Source organism: Carassius carassius, chromosome 31 (assembly GCF_963082965.1).
Source record: "Carassius carassius chromosome 31, fCarCar2.1, whole genome shotgun sequence".
Lineage (NCBI taxonomy): Eukaryota > Metazoa > Chordata > Actinopteri > Cypriniformes > Cyprinidae > Carassius > Carassius carassius.
The window spans coordinates 17,891,581-17,909,657 of NC_081785.1; the positions used below are offsets into that span (position 1 = coordinate 17,891,581).

General features: G+C 41.1%; 1 long non-coding RNA gene across 1 annotated transcript; it reads right to left on the reverse strand.

The window, feature by feature from the left end:
- Nucleotides 1-16,953: 16,953 nt before the first annotated feature.
- LOC132112106 (uncharacterized) lies at nucleotides 16,954-17,608 on the reverse strand. The gene is made up of 2 exons (XR_009424891.1): nucleotides 17,543-17,608; nucleotides 16,954-17,375 (listed from the first exon to the last, which is right to left on the reverse strand). It is a non-coding gene; the product is annotated as an uncharacterized LOC132112106 (long non-coding RNA).
- Nucleotides 17,609-18,077: the final 469 nt, after the last annotated feature.

The window sequence follows — 18,077 nt, forward strand, 5'->3', positions numbered from 1 at the left end:
CCACGACGTGGTGCACATTTCACAGAGGGACACTGAAGTTTAGCTAAGTATGAAAAATGAAACATAGAAACTTATTAAAGTTTCTTTTCCACTGTAAATCAGATAAAAACTAGTATCAGAGCAACAATGTTGACACATAGACTGAACTCTTTGTCCCTTCTCTCATTTGAGAGAGAATTGACTGAATCCTTGGACTATAACGAAGTCATTGCAGTGTTCAACTCAAAGCCCCGTCGTCTCCTGTTATAAGCGCATCAAAAGTAAGCCAATCTACGTTTACTATGTACACTAGTTGCCTAGTTAATGTTGTTATATAACGTGGTTTATGTGGCCGCTGATCCAGACCAAGCATTGTTTTTACACACTGTCCACTACTGTCCTGCTGATTTAATGATGGTGTTTTTTTGCATCTGTCAGATACGCATGTGTGTGTGGTGTGGCCGCGCACAGTGGAAATGCTTATCGTTATGTTCTTAACACTGCTTATGATGACATGATACATGCTTGTGCTCTCATTAAACTGTGGTGTATTCAAGAAGCAGGTGTACTGTAGTTGTGTTGGCCTATTTTGATAACAGATGCATTTTAGGCTGTGCCCACCTGATTTTCTCTGGGCCCACCTACTTTGTGATTACTGGCTACGCTACTGATTTGGACATTCTTACTATAATTCATCTTAAAATTAGAGCTGGATCTTGATAAATGGGTAGCTGATGTGAAATGCTTTTGGAAAGTTGACATATCATGTGGTGTGACATGCTGTACTACATCTGAAACTAATTATTTTGTAATTATTATGCATGGGCTTATTTTAACTGAGCGGCAACCTCCCGCTGTCTCTCGTGAAGCCAACAAGGAAGTGACTAAAACTGTAATTCATCAACTTGCCGCTTGAGGCTGGCTGCAAAAGGGAGTCAATCCCATAGACTCCCCATGTTAAAATGTCCAACTTTACTGCAGAAAAAAACTTGTTTACAGCATAGACTGTATAAAAACATGGACGTAGTGTCTGTGACATCACCTGTAGACTCCTGAAGAGTGTTTTTGAAGCTCAAAGTGTCACGGCTTACGCTGCTGGAAGGAACACGGAGCCGAGGGATAAACGAAACAAGGATTTATTAAATCAAACATAGGCAAGGTAAGTAGCAAATAATAGGTGGCAAGTGGCAAGTGGCAAGTAACAGGAAACAAGCGGACAAGTAGACAAGTAGACGAGTAGACCCGACAAAACAGAACTGAAAGGACAAGGCTTTTATACAATGGATAATAGGGAAAACACAGGTGGATGGAATGACTAAATTAACAGGGACATGGAACACATGCGGAAATGACTAGACACACCTGGGAACTAATCAAACCACATAGAGACAGAAACTGGGTCACAGGGGCAAAAACACACAAAATGAGTCCAGGTGTGTGACAGTACTCCCCCCTCCCGGTAGGTGCGTCCTCGCACCGTAGAAACAACAAAGGGAGGCGTGGGTGGGAACTTGGGAGGAGGTTTCGGTGGAGGACAGCCTCCCAGGAGGGGGCCAGCAGACAGGGACTACAGAGGAAGGAGCCAGGGAGGAGATGACGGAGGGAGGAGCCAGGGAGGAGACAGGAAGGATCTGAAGCAGGAGGTACCCAGCAGGACCCAGGCCACAGCCATCACGGCCCAAGGTGGGGCCGACGGTGGAAGGAGCCATGGAGGAGGAATGGTCACCGACTCCCGGGACTCGACCCACGGCAACGGAGCAAGTGGAGGAGGAGCCCGAGGCGGAGACGGAGAGCCGAAGAGCCAGGGTGACGGGGAGGAGCCGGAGGTCCTAGGCGGAACTGATGGCTCTGGTGACTGACGCGGCGATGTGGATCCGGAAGGCCGCGGTGAGGCCAGAGTGACCGAGGACTGAGGTGTAGCCGAGGGGATGAAGGAGCCTGACGGAGCCGGAGGGACGGAGGGATGAGGCGAAGCCGGATGAGTGGAGTCCCGAGGCATAGGATGGACGACGCCAGACCAAGGCGGAGCCGGAGGGACGAGGGAGCCAGGCAGAGCCTGCAGACTGCCGGGCCACGGCGGAGAGGAAGGAGCTAGGAGCCATGGTGGAGCCGACGGGTCAACGGGCCGAGGCGGAGTCCAGGCCTCAGAGGCTGGAGGCGGAGGTGAGGGAGACCCCGACCAAGGCGTCGCTGGAGGATGGCGGTCCCGCTGAGCTCGCACCACAATGATGGTAGGCTGAGGGCGAGCAGAGGGGCAGCCAGACGACAGCGGAGGAGGAGGCAGGAGTGGGTGGGAGGGTGGGAATTTTGGAGGAGCAGGCATTGGAGTAAGCTCTGGGGCTGGAGCCCTTCCTGGGCTTAACGGAAGATCAGGAGCCCGTCCTGGGCTTAACGGAAGATCAGGAGCCCGTCCTGGGCTTAACGGGGGTTCAGGAGCCCGTCCTCGGCTTAACGGAAGATCAGGAGCCCTTCCTGGGCTTAACGGAAGATCAGGAGCCCGTCCTGGGCTTAACGGAAGATCAGGAGCCCGTCCTGGGCCTAACAGAGGATCAGGAGCCCGTCCTGGGCTTAACTGGGGAACAGGAGCCCGTCCTGGGCTTAACGGAAGATCAGGAGCCCTTCCTGGGCTTAACAGAGGATCAGGAGCCCATCCTGGGCTTAACGGGGGTTCAGGAGCCCGTCCTCGGCTTAATGGAAGATCAGGAGCCCGTCCTGGGCTTAACGGAAGATCAGGAGCCCGTCCTGGGCTTAACAGAGGATCAGGAGCCCGTCCTGGGCTTAACGGGGGAACAGGAGCCCGTCCTGGGCTTAACAGAGGATCAGGAGCCCGTCCTGGGCTTAACGGGGGAACAGGAGTCCGTCCTGGGCTTAACAGAGGATCAGGAGCCCGTCCTGGGCTTAACGGGGGAACAGGAGCCCGTCCTGGGCTTAACGGGTGAAAAGGAGCCCGTCCTGGGCTTAACGGGGAATCAGGAGCCCTTCCTGGGCTTAACAGAGGATCAGGAGCCCGTCCTGGGCTTACAGGAGGATCAGGAGCCCGTCCTGGGCTTAACGGGGGAACAGGAGCCCGTCCTGGGCTTAACGGGGAATCAGGAGCCCTTCCTGGGCTTAACAGAGGATCAGGAGCCCGTCCTGGGCTTACAGGAGGATCAGGAGCCCGTCCTGGGCTTAACGGAAGATCAGGAGCCCTTCCTGGGCTTAACAGAGGATCAGGAGCCCGTCCTGGGCTTAAAGGAGGATCTGGCATAGGTGAATTGGAAACCCCTCATTTTGACCCATTTGGCGCTCCACATTTTGCTCCCTCGTGGTGGGCAGTGTCGCCGGCTCTCGCACCTGGTCTGACGGGTTGCTCTCTGGCTCTCCGTCATCGGTGGGCTCGGGCTTATGCCTCGTACCGTGGGGAGATTGTAGGCTGGGCTCTGGGTCCAGAGTGGACCTGGCGAGATCCTCCATTGGGCCGACCGTGAGAGGTGACCCATTTCTCACCAGATTCCACTCTATGAATGCGGCGAAATCCTCCCGAGGACCATCTTCGGGCGACAACGCTCTGCACCTGGAGTTCAGGCTGGCGTGATAAAAGGTGCAGAGCGCGTGGTCCGGGTAGCTGGTGGCATTAGCTATGAAGAGAAACCCTCTAGTATGGTCCTCGAGAGAAAGTCCCTCCTGCTCCAGCAGGAGGAGGAGGTATTCGGGGCGATAGAGGGGATCCATTACACACTACGGAAAGAAAAAGACTGTGAAAAAACGGAAAACAAAACGGAGGGAAAACACACAGTTTTTTAACTTTTTAGGTCGGGTCTTCTGTCACGGCTTACGCTGCTGGAAGGAACACGGAGCCGAGGGATAAACGAAACAAGGATTTATTAAATCAAACATAGGCAAGGTAAGTAGCAAATAATAGGTGGCAAGTGGCAAGTGGCAAGTAACAGGAAACAAGCGGACAAGTAGACAAGTAGACGAGTTGACAAGTAGACCAGTAGACCCGACAAAACAGAACTGAAAGGACAAGGCTTTTATACAATGGATAATAGGGAAAACACAGGTGGATGGAATGACTAAATTAACAGGGACATGGAACACATGCGGAAATGACTAGACACACCTGGGAACTAATCAAACCACATAGAGACAGAAACTGGGTCACAGGGGCAAAAACACACAAAATGAGTCCAGGTGTGTGACACAAAGTGTGCAGAGCGGACCATCGCCATCTTGGCAGCGCGTCACCGCGTGACTCTCCCGGACAATCAAAAATGGGCAAAAAGACGGGAGCTGGTTGCTGAAGCCACACCCACCTAGCACGACAGTGATGACAGCAGTGGCAATCCACCTGTCACTCAAGTGACCGCACCCTTAATTATGCAGAACTTTAAGGCTTAATATAATTTAAATGGATGAGTTATAAAAAAAAATCACCCCCCTCACAGTTGTCATGGAGGGCAAAATTAGCTATATAGACCAAAATCTTTTTGCACCAGGCTGTAAACATGTTTTTTTTGTTGTTGTTGTAAAGTTGGCATTTTAACATGGGGAGTCTTAATTTTGCTCTATTACTTATATCAAACTGTTATTTAAAAGTTTATAAAAAATAGTGAAAAACGTATATAATTAAAATAACATGATCTTTCAGATATAATTTTATTACACTGATTTGGTGCTTAAGAAACATGTTTAAAACAGTTGTGATAAGAATATGAATTTGTTACCCAAAATATCTTTCTGACCCCAAATGTTTTTGTGTCCATTCATATATAAAAATAAACATTCATTCACTGGCACAAACATTCATGAATATGTTCCTGTGTTAAAAAAGTCAGTGAGATTATGTGATTAACTCGTTAGAGAATCGTTAAAAAAAATAAAAAAAATTAAATCACACTCACAAGCCCACAGTGTTCATTCCATGAATCTTTAGCTTTATCCATCTGGCTGTTTGTCATTGTCTCTCGATTAGACAGCGTCTGTGAGCTCCCGTCACCGAGCTCAAGCCTGTGAATTCAAAAGAAGTGTTCAGAGGATAGCCAAAACATGAAGTCTACATCACGACAGCCAACAATGTTACCAGACGTGCTGTGAGTTTTGTGTGACCACATTCTCCCAAGAAATTACTAGAGGGAAATATGAGATATAAACCTTTCTGATACTCCCAGAGAGAGCATAGCTTGTGTGAGATTTTAAGACGACTTCATTTTCAAGGTCTTGTTACTATATGCGAACATAATTAACATTTCCCCATCAATTACAGTGGAGTGGAAGCAGATGGATCCAGACTGATATGCTTAAATCTGCCTTGAATTACTCTCCACTAACTTCCTATTTCAGCTGAATTCTGATGAGCCTGTCTGGTCATTTATTCAACAAGGCTACAGGGCACTTGTTTCGAGTGCAACCTGGCTATGGCCACATGAAATAAACCTTTGATCAGGGTCCTTGTTCCTTATGATGATCAGTGCTTGTAGTGTATATAATATGTCTTTTTAATTTCTCTAACCTGATTGAGTCATAATTAGTCTGTGACAGAAGAACCAGATGATCAAGAAAATAACATGGCATGTTTCTAAACTTTCTTTTGTTACTAGATAGTGCCTAGTTTTGAAGTGAACTGTGCAGCCAACCCCCTCTAGTGGCTGCTTGTTCATTATTCGTACTGTAGCAATTCCCAAATTTAAGATATTGTCAATCATTTACTTTTTGGATACATCAAGGAGTCAAGCAAGAATGCCCATAGGGATTGTTTTATCCATCTGTCTCACTAAATCTGAAAAACATGTCAGGGATTTTTGCTAGGGCTAATAAGAGATCATGTGATTTGCTGAAAGGTCTTGCCATCAAGCCATGCTTAAAGCTGTGATGGATCCCATTTATAGTTTAGAATTAAATTTTATTCTGTTTCACATCCATTTAAAAGAAAAATGTAGCTGGATACTGATGCTGGCAACGTGTGTGGGCTGACCCAGCTCCAGTTTGATCGTTTTATCTGATTGTGAGGAAAACAGTTGGGTGATGGATACCATCTCATTTCGATGGGAAAGTGAGAGTTTAATTTCCTGTACATGTTCCATCTTTATTAATGTCAGGGACAGCGGGTTGTCAATTGCATTAGGGCTCTGTTCTTCTGCTAGGCGCTGTGCATGACACAAACAATGTCTTCACACTGAGCTTTGACAAACACATAAAAAAATTAAGCAGTCGAGACACATTTTACTATTAGTTGTAGAAACAACTGGTTTGCTTTTACTGCAAACCTCTTCTTTCTATATTTAGAGCTGAACACCTACAACTGACCTGGACTGAACCCAAAAATCAGAAAAACTATTTAATATAATGCATTATGAGTGGTTATTAAAATGTATTATTAATGCAGTATTTAAAATACTGTTAATAAATGCTGCTGATTAAAACATTTAATAACGATCTAATTCAGAGGAGTCCAAGCTTTTTAATATAAGAAGGGCCAAAGACAAACTTGATTAAGAGCCAAAAGTAAACGTTGTATCATATCCAAATATATTATGTTAAAACACAAAGATAAATTATAAATGATATGCTTCAGTGGTTTATTTTCCCTTCCTTCACCCAAAATTATCTTAATGTTATCAAAAGGATTTTTATACTTTTTGGATAGTTCATTCAAAAAATTAAATATTTTTCACAATATACTCACTTTAGCGTCACTTTAACAGGATTGAGTACATAAGAGAGTGAAAGCGTGAATGAGAAAATTAAATAGAGTGAAAGTGAGAGCTGAGAAGCAGTTGTACTTCTTCACTGGCTGCCTGTCAGGGGCTCAGGGGGCCTGCAGAACTATACCCAGAGTGCCTGATTATTACCATGCTAAATTTAAATTGATTGCTGTAGCTTAAGAGCTAAATTCAAGTTATTCCCTAGACACAGTGACAATATATTGTCTGAAGTGATCTGGTAATCCAACTACAAGATGCACAATGTGTTTGTCATGCAGTAAACTCAGCTACAGTCCCAAACCTCAGTCTCCCTCAGAATCCCCAAGATCTCAAGTGTTTTCTTCATCCATGTGCCAAATGACAGTCGGGATGGGCCGAGGGAGGTAAGTGTTCCTCAGGGTTTGAGGTTAAGTTGTAAGTGCCCTCCTCCAGGCACTTTTCATCACTTCTATGCATATGTGTTTGCCCTTGACATTATCAGCAGATTTATGAGGCCCTGAGGTAACGAAATAGTGCTGAGAAAGTGAAGACAGTGGCCTGCAGTTGTCCGTTGGCTATATTTGCACCTGTAGAGGAGGGAAAAAGCTTGATTGTAATCAAGCCTCACAGAGCAGGCCCCAGGGGGAAGCTCATAATTAAACAGTGATTAAATTAAGGGCCAATGCAAGTATGCACATTGATTGACAGGCTGCTCCTCTCACATTCACTTTCTCCTGGGTTTAGATGGAGCATGCGGACTCGCCGATGACTTCTCTGGCTTCGGTCTCTGAAGACGTCCAATTAATCCATTTTAGAATATAAATGTGCATGACTGCGACTCTTTGACAGTGTTTTAAACCTGTTTGGGACTGAAACTCATTAACATATCTGAAAGAAAAATTTCCAGGTCATATTTATGCATCCTTGAGGCAAATTACACAATCAATGTGTGGAAATAACCTCTAAAATCTCATCTAGAAAAAAAAAAAAAGAAAGAAAAAAAGACTGTGGCCTTGAAATTGGTTTAGGAGTCAAACAAGTGCCCAGTATTTGTGGTAAACTCTCCCTTAATTTGTACACATATTTAGATAAAGTGACATGACATACAGCTAAGTATGGTGACCGATATTCAGAATTCATGCTCTGCATTTAACCCATCCAAAGTGCACACACATAGCAGTGAACACATACACACTCTGGACAGTGGGCAGCCATTCATGCTGCGGCGCCCGGGGAGCAGTTGGGGATTCGGTGCCTTGCTCAAGGGCACCTCAGTCATGGTATTGCCGGCCCGAGACTCAAATCCACAACCTTAGGATTAGGAGTCATACTCTTTAACACTAGGCCATGACTTGCTCAAGGGCACCTCAGTCATGGTATTGCCGGCCCGAGACTCAAATCCACAACCTTAGGATTAGGAGTCATGTCATACTCTTTAACCACTAGGCCACAACTTATATTTGTATTTACCCCATATATTTGTATTTAGATGAAATAACTTGTCAAAATATGTAATTTTTTTAAATAGCTTAATGCAAATTGCCTTTATTTACTCCCTTAACTGTCAATATATTTTCTTCATTTCATTTATATTTTAAATAGCAATGTGTCATGATAAAACATAAAGCTAGTGTGTCATAGATCATGCCTCTGTGGCTCTCTCCAATCACCGAAGGACACCGTCACCTGAGTATTGAATCCCATGAACTACATTCCCCATCAGCCCTGTAGCTAGGTATAATCCCCTATATAAATGGCTTCTGGACTCTTGCACTTTGTGAAGTCTTGTTCTGCACCAGCTTACATTTCCAAGCGTTTATCTATCTTGCAGATTTCCTGGTATCTGACCTTAAACTGTTCACTGACTCCTGATTGCTCGTCTGCCGCCTGCGCCGACCTCCGCCTGGTAACCGTTTCTTATTCTGGATATCCTGTTACATACTTAAAGCTGTTGTTTGATTTTGACCTTCCGCTAAATAAATACTGCAAATGCATCCGAACGTATCTGACTCTTCATCACATAGTGTAGGCCTATTATAAGATTGCATGAATCCAACTCGCTGTCTATACCTGTTGGTTTGATGCCAAAAAAATCTGAGTATGCCACAACACAAATGCTGCATTGAGATTTATTGTGCTCCTAAAAGCTGAAATGTAAAATAGTAAAAAGTAAACAAAATACAATCTAGTATGCCTAGCTTTTCATCATTATTTAATTAAAATAAGAGTTGTTATATACTGCAGACTTACTCCTTTCTGCTATGCTGATGTTAGAGGATAAACATGCATATCCCAGAAGATTGCTAAGGAAATGAATCTAGTAGTCCTCAAACTCAAGAAGCACTCTAAAAACAGAATTGCTGATGCAGCTTGCACTGCAGCGGGGAGCATGAGACACTGCTTTGCATGAGCTGGTGTAATGGTGAGAGTGATGCCAGGCCTACTGACCTCATCAACCATGACATTTACTACAGCCCCTGCTGCTGCGTTCCTCCTTCCTCCCACAGCGCATAGCAAACAAGAACAACTAGGCTGATATCTATGTATGCATCATGTACGGGACCCAACCATTAATGCCTGAGACTTTGAGTGCAGGCGGCGAAAAAAAAGCGACCTGTGCAGACTGCAATCTAGCTGTGAAGCTGAAAGCTAATCTCTAAGGAAGACTGTCAAGTCTGCACGCATAACGCTCTAGTGGAATTGAGGCTTAAATGCTTCATAAAGCTTTCATAAATATGCAATTGGTGGGCTAATAGCTGTTGCTAAAACCTGCCTCAGCCCTCATTATCCAAGGGAGCCCGTTGGGAGCCTCTGTGGTGTAAGGTACAGGGGAATATGTTTTGCATTTGTCCCTGCTGAATTCAGCTCCCCTTAAGAAATTCCTTTTGATCTTTTACCTTTTACCTAAGTCATAGGAAGAGGAGACATATTTTTCAAGAAACTGTGCCCAGTTACGGTGAAACACTGCAAGACTTGCACTTTTATTATATAAAAAATAAGTTCAGTATACAGTTACCCACAAGACAAGTTGTAATCTAACCATATTTTATTACATGGGTCCCAGAAATGCTTTATTCTGATTGGTTAGTTAATTCTTCAGTAATGATTGTTAAACTGTATAAATGGCAAAACAACTGTAGAAAGATGCATTTTGGATTCAGATGGTGTAGTTAATATTTGTATCAGCAGGGTCTAACTAGGCCATACTGTTAACATGGCAAACATGAAGGTATTATGAAATTCTAAAATATTACAATAAGTGCAACTGGTGCTTTTTTTCAAATGGGGGTAGCACAGAAAACAAAATGGCTAAGTATGTAGTAACATTGAGATCTATAGTATTTTGTAAAATTACTTCAGGCTAGAACACAGTACATGATTTAAAATCTGAACAGATTTGGAAATACTAAGCATCATACATTTGCTGACCTTGTAAATGGTTATAGAGGAAAAACTGGGCTACAGACTTGTAGCAGAAATGACTCGAACCAGACAAATTAAAGAGTCGATCAGGGCTGTGTTTGAAACACGAGCCGAATTCCTCAGGAAGTCATAAAACATTCTGTGCCACAAGTCCCAAGCAAGATAACCAACCAACCAAAGCTTTCACAGAACAGCTTTCAACATTAACACCACTAGAACAATTATTGACAATTTCAATTCGGAGAAGAGATTTGTCAAATTTGTTGTTCGTAATTGAAATGCAACGCTAGACATCACATGTAAACCCATGAGAGTTAAAACACTTCCATTGACTTCCCCCCACCAAACAGAACCAGACTGAAATTCCTAAGGGGGAAGGGGCTTTGAACCTCTGGTCTCCACAGAAATCTTTGTCAAGAGACAAATAAACTGTCTTTTGTACATATATATATGGACCAGAATGAACTCAAAAAGACTTATAAATGAATCAGTCCATCGCTTAACTCCATATTCATTTATATGTAACCCACACATTTGACTATCATGTTATAATCACTTATTGTGTATGTCTTTTAATAACTATGGGATAACTTAAGGATTCATAATCTGGTTTGGTATGTTTGTGATGGAAACTGCTTGCTTCAAATAGTCCTGACAATCAAATATTTGCCAAATATATCATATTCCTGTTATAGGAATCATGTCCAAAATTATACCCTGCAAGAGCGGGAAAACTCGGACCACATGCTTGGTAAGATAAACATATGATTTATGATACCCCGAGCCAAGACAATATCTGATTGGTCAAGACAACATTTGAGGTGTGGCCAACAGGCCAGTTTAAATACCCAGGACATCATAAAATCCTGCTTTTAGTTGTTAGCTTTGCTTCTGCTACTAGTCATGCCTGCTTTTAGTTCTAGCCTTGCTTTGGCTATCAGTCATGCCAGCTTTTAGCTTTGCTTCTTAGATTTAGCTTTTAGCCATGCTGTTTGTCATCACTGTTCTTTGAGCGCGGTTCCAGCGTGCTTCAGCCTGCACGCCTGCTGCTACTTAGCCACGATGAGAAGGAACACCACCTATAGTCTCGCCAAACTTTACTTCTTTTCCGTTTGAGAGTTTCGTGTTCTGAGTTAAGTTTTGTAACACAGTCTGACCTCGTCTGTACATTCAACTTCAGCACACAACTCTGCACCTTCAGCCCACAACCAACCAGGGCTCCCTAAGACCAAGACATCACTTCAACGACTACTGAACTTCCAGCCAATCAGCGACAACAAAGCGACACCTTCAGGCAATGTACCTTCAGACATTTGTGCTGGTGTATCTAATATAATTTTAACCTCATTGAGGAACTCAATGCGAGGGTTCATTAAGTGATTGATGGTTGTTCATGTTTATGCAATTTAACGTATTGCTGTAAACTTGGGATTCTATATTTCCATTCTCTTAAACTCATCCTTCCCTAACTTTCGATCTTCCTGCAACTTGTGTGAATGTGTGAGTGCGTGCGTTTATGTGTTAGATTAGTTTATATGTCTTAGATTTATCTAATAAAGCCTTATTCATATTGAAAAGATAAGTATCTTGTGTTTTGTGCTTACAAGTTAATGTCTTAAACTGCCAATCTTGTTACTGTGCTAATTGATAGTGTTTTCACTATAGTTTGGATATTAATATCCAGCGCAGATTTGATGTTAAACGGCACGTTCAGTGAATCGCAGGGCATCTCAGTGATCAGCCGTGAAACAGTGATTCTGTTCAAATTCCCTTTAAAATCTTAAATGATTTCCTTTGAGCTAAATTGACCTGTTTCCTTTACAGACTTTAGAGTCATTCCAAACACATTCAATTCACAAAGAAACATGTGCCTTGTTGCTGGGAGACACATGACCAATGAAAACATGTTTGATATCTTCCAACAACATAAAATCATAGTCTAAAGCTAAAAAAAATCTGAGTTTGTACATACACATGAAATCTCAAATCAGCCTGCCCAAAATCTGCAGACTGACTCAGACTCAACGAATGTTGACTTCTCTAAACTGCATAGTGTGGTGTATACCAGCCTAAACTAATAACAAAATTATTATACCTAAAACAAATGGCAATGTGTAAGAAACAAGATTATAAACAACAAACTAAATACTGAATTATACTTTACAGTAGATTTTCATTACCTAATTGTCTGTTTCTGAGCACTCAACAGTTCAATTACTGGCCACATGTTTTAAAGCTCCTCCCATTTGCAAGCTCACCCAATCATCATATAAAGAAGGCCAACCAACCAGTGATTGATAGCCAGCTGTCCAATGAATAATTAGATTATGTTTTTCAATGCAAATACCACTTTTGCGCTCTTACAGCAGGACCCAAAATGTCGTGTTTAGAGCCTGTTGTCCAATGAACATCGATCTTTGCTTCATTCAAATCAATACAGTCACCCAGTGAAAAACAACTTCATTGCAGTGGGGCTCTCTTGGCCGTGCATCAATTGAATACTGCACACAGAATCCAGTATATAGTATATATCTAAGTGCTATCTAATGGCAATAAACAGGTCCTTTTCACTGCCATTAAAGTGAAATAACTGAACCTAAACATAGGATCCTGATAAAAAGAAAATTTCAGACAGAAGTCTTGTATTATTATTCTAAAGGTCTAAAATATTATACAAAATATATTATTACATATTATTGTATATGTATAAATCCTCATCCTTAGTTGTTATCCAGTAAATCACACACAGATGAAAATGTATGGGCTATTATTGGGGACAACTGGGTGTCTATGAGTCAAAAGGTTGAGAGACCTTTGGTTAATGTGAAAATTGAAGCTTGTTGCATTGTGAGTGATGATCAGGTGTGATACCAATCCAGTACACAGGTGATGACTACATCTATTGCGTTTTGTTCTACTGTGAGTTTAAGAGTGATAAGAATTAAGACTTAGCTTAAGGAAAAAAAAATTGTACTCCCCATCCAATTGCCTAGTGTAGACTTTATTGCAGAGAGCTGGGGATTTTCTTTCAGAGTTTTTTTTTTTCTAACAACGAAATAGTGAACATTCAAGTGAAACTGAGATTGATGGACCAGTGCCATAGACATGATGGAGGTCTTGTCATATGTTCCAATAAGAACTCACTGTGCAAATGCCCCTCCAGAAGCCCTGCCATTTGCTTCTGCGGTAGTTGTTTTTTTCCTGTTGTTTTCTCTAGAGTTCAGGGACACTACATTGTCTGGCCGCAAACCAACCTTAATGTAGACAGAGCCAAGTCGGCAAATCTCAGTGAGAACACACAGCCAGACACCCCTCGCCTTTTCAGCTGGAAGTACACAGGAGAGCGAGGCATTTTTCAATGCATTTAGATGAGACCTTTAACAAAGGTCTCTAATGCAGATATCAATGATCCCTGAGAGAGGCTACTAAACTGAAATTGGTCGATGGGAATGTCACTGCGTGCATGAAAAATGATGGGTCCAATTTGTCCGCTTCTCTGCTCCCTTCCTGAAGCCTTGATGCAAGGCTACACAAACAGTCTTATAAGAAAGAGAACCAATAACGCGGCCTGTAGAGTTGTCTAACAAGTTAACTACTTGAATTGCCACTTTGCCTCCAATTTTATCAGGCTGTCAAAGGGACTGTAGTGGAATATGAGTTGATGATCGCATCCGTGGAAATAATAACAGCCTTTGGTTTCAGCCAGGCACCAGAGGAAGCGTTTGCCTCAGTGCAAACAAATCATTTTTCATAATATTACTGGAACGAAAACTCTGTGCCCTAAAACACTACATAACAGGTCCGGAAGGGGTTTGACGCTGACAGGGGATTTTTTGTAATGGAGTGACTCCAGTAAGCCCAGTGATATAGTGCTCAGCATTGTGACCTTGAGGGGAAAGGTAAATTTGTGAAGTTAATCACTTAATGAGGCCAATTAAACATGGAGAGCTCAGGTATAATGAGTGCCACCTCTGAGCCTCCAGCAAATGAGTCTGATTTCTCTCTCTGGGCAAGCAGACGACAGCAGGGTCTTCTCTGTTATCTGCCCCACAACCAGGAATGACCCACTTAGGTCATTCAAATAAGGTCCTAAGCACTAGTAATAGGATATGTCAGTGTGTTTTGTGCATATATGGGCCTTCGGGACAGAAAACCATGCATAAAACAGCAATATATGGTTATCATCACTCAAACTCTCTGGTATTTTGAAAGAACTGAATACTGAATACTGTAGCGTTAGGCTAGCATTAAATTATAAACAAAAACAAACTTTTTCAAGTTTACCTACGTCATATCATTCTCCCTTGCCATGCTGTATTATATGTAACACTATATTTATTGTAAATCTATGCATCAAGTTTGATTTAGGGCATAACATCAAAGATTTAGCCTTAAGCTTGCAGGCTAAGGCTAACAGCACTTTAATGTTTTTTTTTTATTTTTATGTTTCCTTCACAAAAAGTACTATGAGTTTAATATGGTCTGATGGTAATATCACAAAAAATAATATATGGTAATTAATGTTTACAATGGTACAAACATATATTACCACGATACCATGTCCAAAAAAACTACATGGCATGTTTTAATAATGTTTAATAGTGATTTTTCTTAAAAAAAGTATGAATGCATGTATTATGAATGAAATTCAAATGTACTACACCCACTATGCTGTTACAGTCACTTGACCTTCAGCTTCAGTTGAAAACTATGAATTTTCTGAATACTACAAATTCAGACATAAAACTCGGCTCACATATTGTTTTTCATCTAGTATGGAAGCAGGCATATTCGGACACAGGGCTATCGCCTTCCAAAAGATTATACGAATGCTGCTAATTATATTATTTATATTTAATATAAGCTACTTTGGACTTTATCATTGGCTATTATTTAGTGTATTGTATAATCCCAGTCAGTACATTTTGCTAAATATGAAAAAACCTTAAGTGAGTCACCATAAAATAAGAAATCAGATGCAAATAGGGTAAAATAACCCCTGCCCTCATTCACCCTATAATGCATTGCAAATTGAAAGGGGTTTTCATCGGATGATAATACACCTCTTCATAAAATGGCAGGTGACCGTGTATTGTAAGGCTGTGACTAAAATATATCTTTGATTTACACTTATTCCATTATTAGCCTGTCTTTGAAGTGACCCGAGAGCACTCGCTAACTCTCCTCATACGCAGACAGAAATTAAGCTCTATAGCCATAGAGGGCTTTGATGTTTTCTGACACCCGTGAACCTGCGAGCAAAACATTGTACTCTCTTACATCAGATACAATGTTCGTCCCTTGGGGCAGTGCATTCATTAAATGTGATAGGAACAGATAAAAGACAATGTCCTTCCCCTTGTCAAGATTAGGTTGAGGCATTGGGTGATATTGCGGTGCAACTAAGACAGTGATTTTATGGACCAAAACATACCCAGAGTAGATTTACATATGCATAGGTAAAGTGCATGCCACAGTTATTGGCATTGCTGCTGACTGATGAGCTTTATGTGATTTTCTTGATTCTGACAGATCTCAGAAACAGAGCAGTATGAGTGGCAGGTAAATGATGGCCTTCATAAAACATTGTATTACTTCAATGAAGTGGCATAAATCTTTCATAACATGGGTCATCACTAATTGCAAAACAGATTTCACTCTGACAGGATGTTCAGAGAAAGGGCAGGACATGGACATGTGGAGACATCAGCCTGTACTAAATGCACTAAAGGTAAAGTATGTCCTTTTTGCAATGTTAAATATGGACAGATAATTATAAATGGGTTTATTCTCTGAAAAGTGTAAACGTTTCAGCTCTGTCATTTTCAAAATATTTCTCAGTTTATATGAGGATCCTAATCAGGCCAAAAAATGTTGTTATGAATTTCAATTTTGAGACAAACAACAAAAGAAAAGAAAACAAATAAATAAATAAATCTTGAAAAATACAATTACAACAATAAAACAAACAAACTATTATAAATACAAAACAAAAAATATAAAAACAAAATACAACACAAATCAAAAACAGAAAAAAAAACTGTAACAAAAAAAAAAAACAATTACAGCAATAAAACAAGTGAATAAAACAAATGAAACATATCAAAAGCAACAATAAAACAAGCAAACAAAAAAACTTCTAAACAAAAAAAAAACTAAAAAAAAAATACAAAAACAATAAAACAAAAAAAAATATCTCAATATTTAGAAACAATGACAAAATAAGATGATTATCAACAATAATAGGTAACACTATACAATGAGGTTCATTATTTAACAATAGTTAACTACTTTAGTGAAAGTGACGTGACATACAGCCAAGTATGGTGACCCATACTTGGAATTGGTGCTCTGCATTTAACCCATCCAAGTGCACACACACAGCAGTGAGAAGTGAACACACCTGGAGCAGTGGGCAGCTATATATCCAGTGCCCGGGGAGCAACTGGGGGTTCAGTGCCTTGCTCAAGGACACTTCAGCCATGGGTATTGAGGGTGGAAGAGAGCGCTGTTCATTCACTCCCCCCCCCCACCTACACCTCCTGCCGGCACCGAGACTCGAACCGGCGACCTTCTGGCTCTCTAACCATTAGGCCATTGTTAATTAATATTGTGAATTAACATGGACTAACAGTGAACAACTGCATTTTCATTGACTAACATTAACAAAGATTGCATTAATAAATACTGTAATAAATGTACTGTTCATTGTTAAAGTTAATACATTTACTAACATTAACTAATGGAACCTAATTGTAAAGTGTTACCGGGAATTTTTAAGCAAAGTATCAGAGTACCGGATGCTGTTCGGGTGATTTTAAATTTCACTGCTTCCAATGCGTACAGTTTTCAAAATCTGTTAAAGTAAACAGGAAAATGTTTTAAAATGATTTTAAATCAGTATGCACTGGACTGTATTTATTAAACAAAAGCTAACATTTGTAATTTCACTTAAAAATGTACCATTTAAAAGGCATAAACAATCAAATTAGTAGAAGGCATCAAAATGCTTGTTTCTATAGGAAAACTCTGTTAAAAGCAGTCTTGGGGGTTACACTACGACACATGTTTGTGTTCAGGATTCACACTCTGACATTAAGCATGAGAAGCAGTGTGACCATCCATGCAGCTAAGCTGTAAACCTCAAATGCAAATGGCACAACACTCTGCTCCAGTGCTGCCTCATCAGTTCTGACACCCTGCCGGAGTTGTAATCTGTGAGCCATATGCATAGCAAAGCATCATGGCCATCTGCCCTGGGAACACATTCATCCATCTTCCTGAGGATACAAGTTTGTATACATGTAGGTCCTGAGAATGTTAGAAGGGTGAGAAAGACAAGACAGAAAAGTGGGTTTGAATGGAACTGGCTCCCTCTACTGTGCTAAATACTCTTTACTAACAATTAACAATCAAAGTCAGGAATTAAAGGATCAGTTTAAAATAAAATTCTGTCCTTATTTAATTGACAGACTCACATGTCATTCCAAACCCGCAAGACTTTTCATTCTTCTGTGCAGCACAACATTAAATAAGCCAAAGAATCTTGAAGCAACCCTTTTACACACATCAAGAGTTAAAAAAGACATATAAATACCAAAAAGTGCTATAAAAAGTGGTCCATATGACTTTGTCAAATCTTCGGAAGCCCTAAGGTGGCTTTGTTAGAATTAACAAATTATTCAATTGGATTTGTGAATCAGCTCTAAAGAGTTACTCTCAAATGGTCTAAAATAATAACTGTATATAATAACAAAATAATATATAAACAAAAAAATAAAATAATAATTGTTTACTGATCCAGTCTCATGGACTCGATTTAAAGAGAGATACCAATCACCATTTGAAGCCTATGAAAGCAGTTTTTGCTCAAGTTTAGAGCAACATGAGGTTGAATAAACAATCACAACATAATTGTTTTATGCGTATTCCTTTAACAGGGATGGTTTGAGTTAGAATCCATCTACCCATTTTCTCCCCTTTATCTCATAATTTCACAAACAGCCCAAAAAA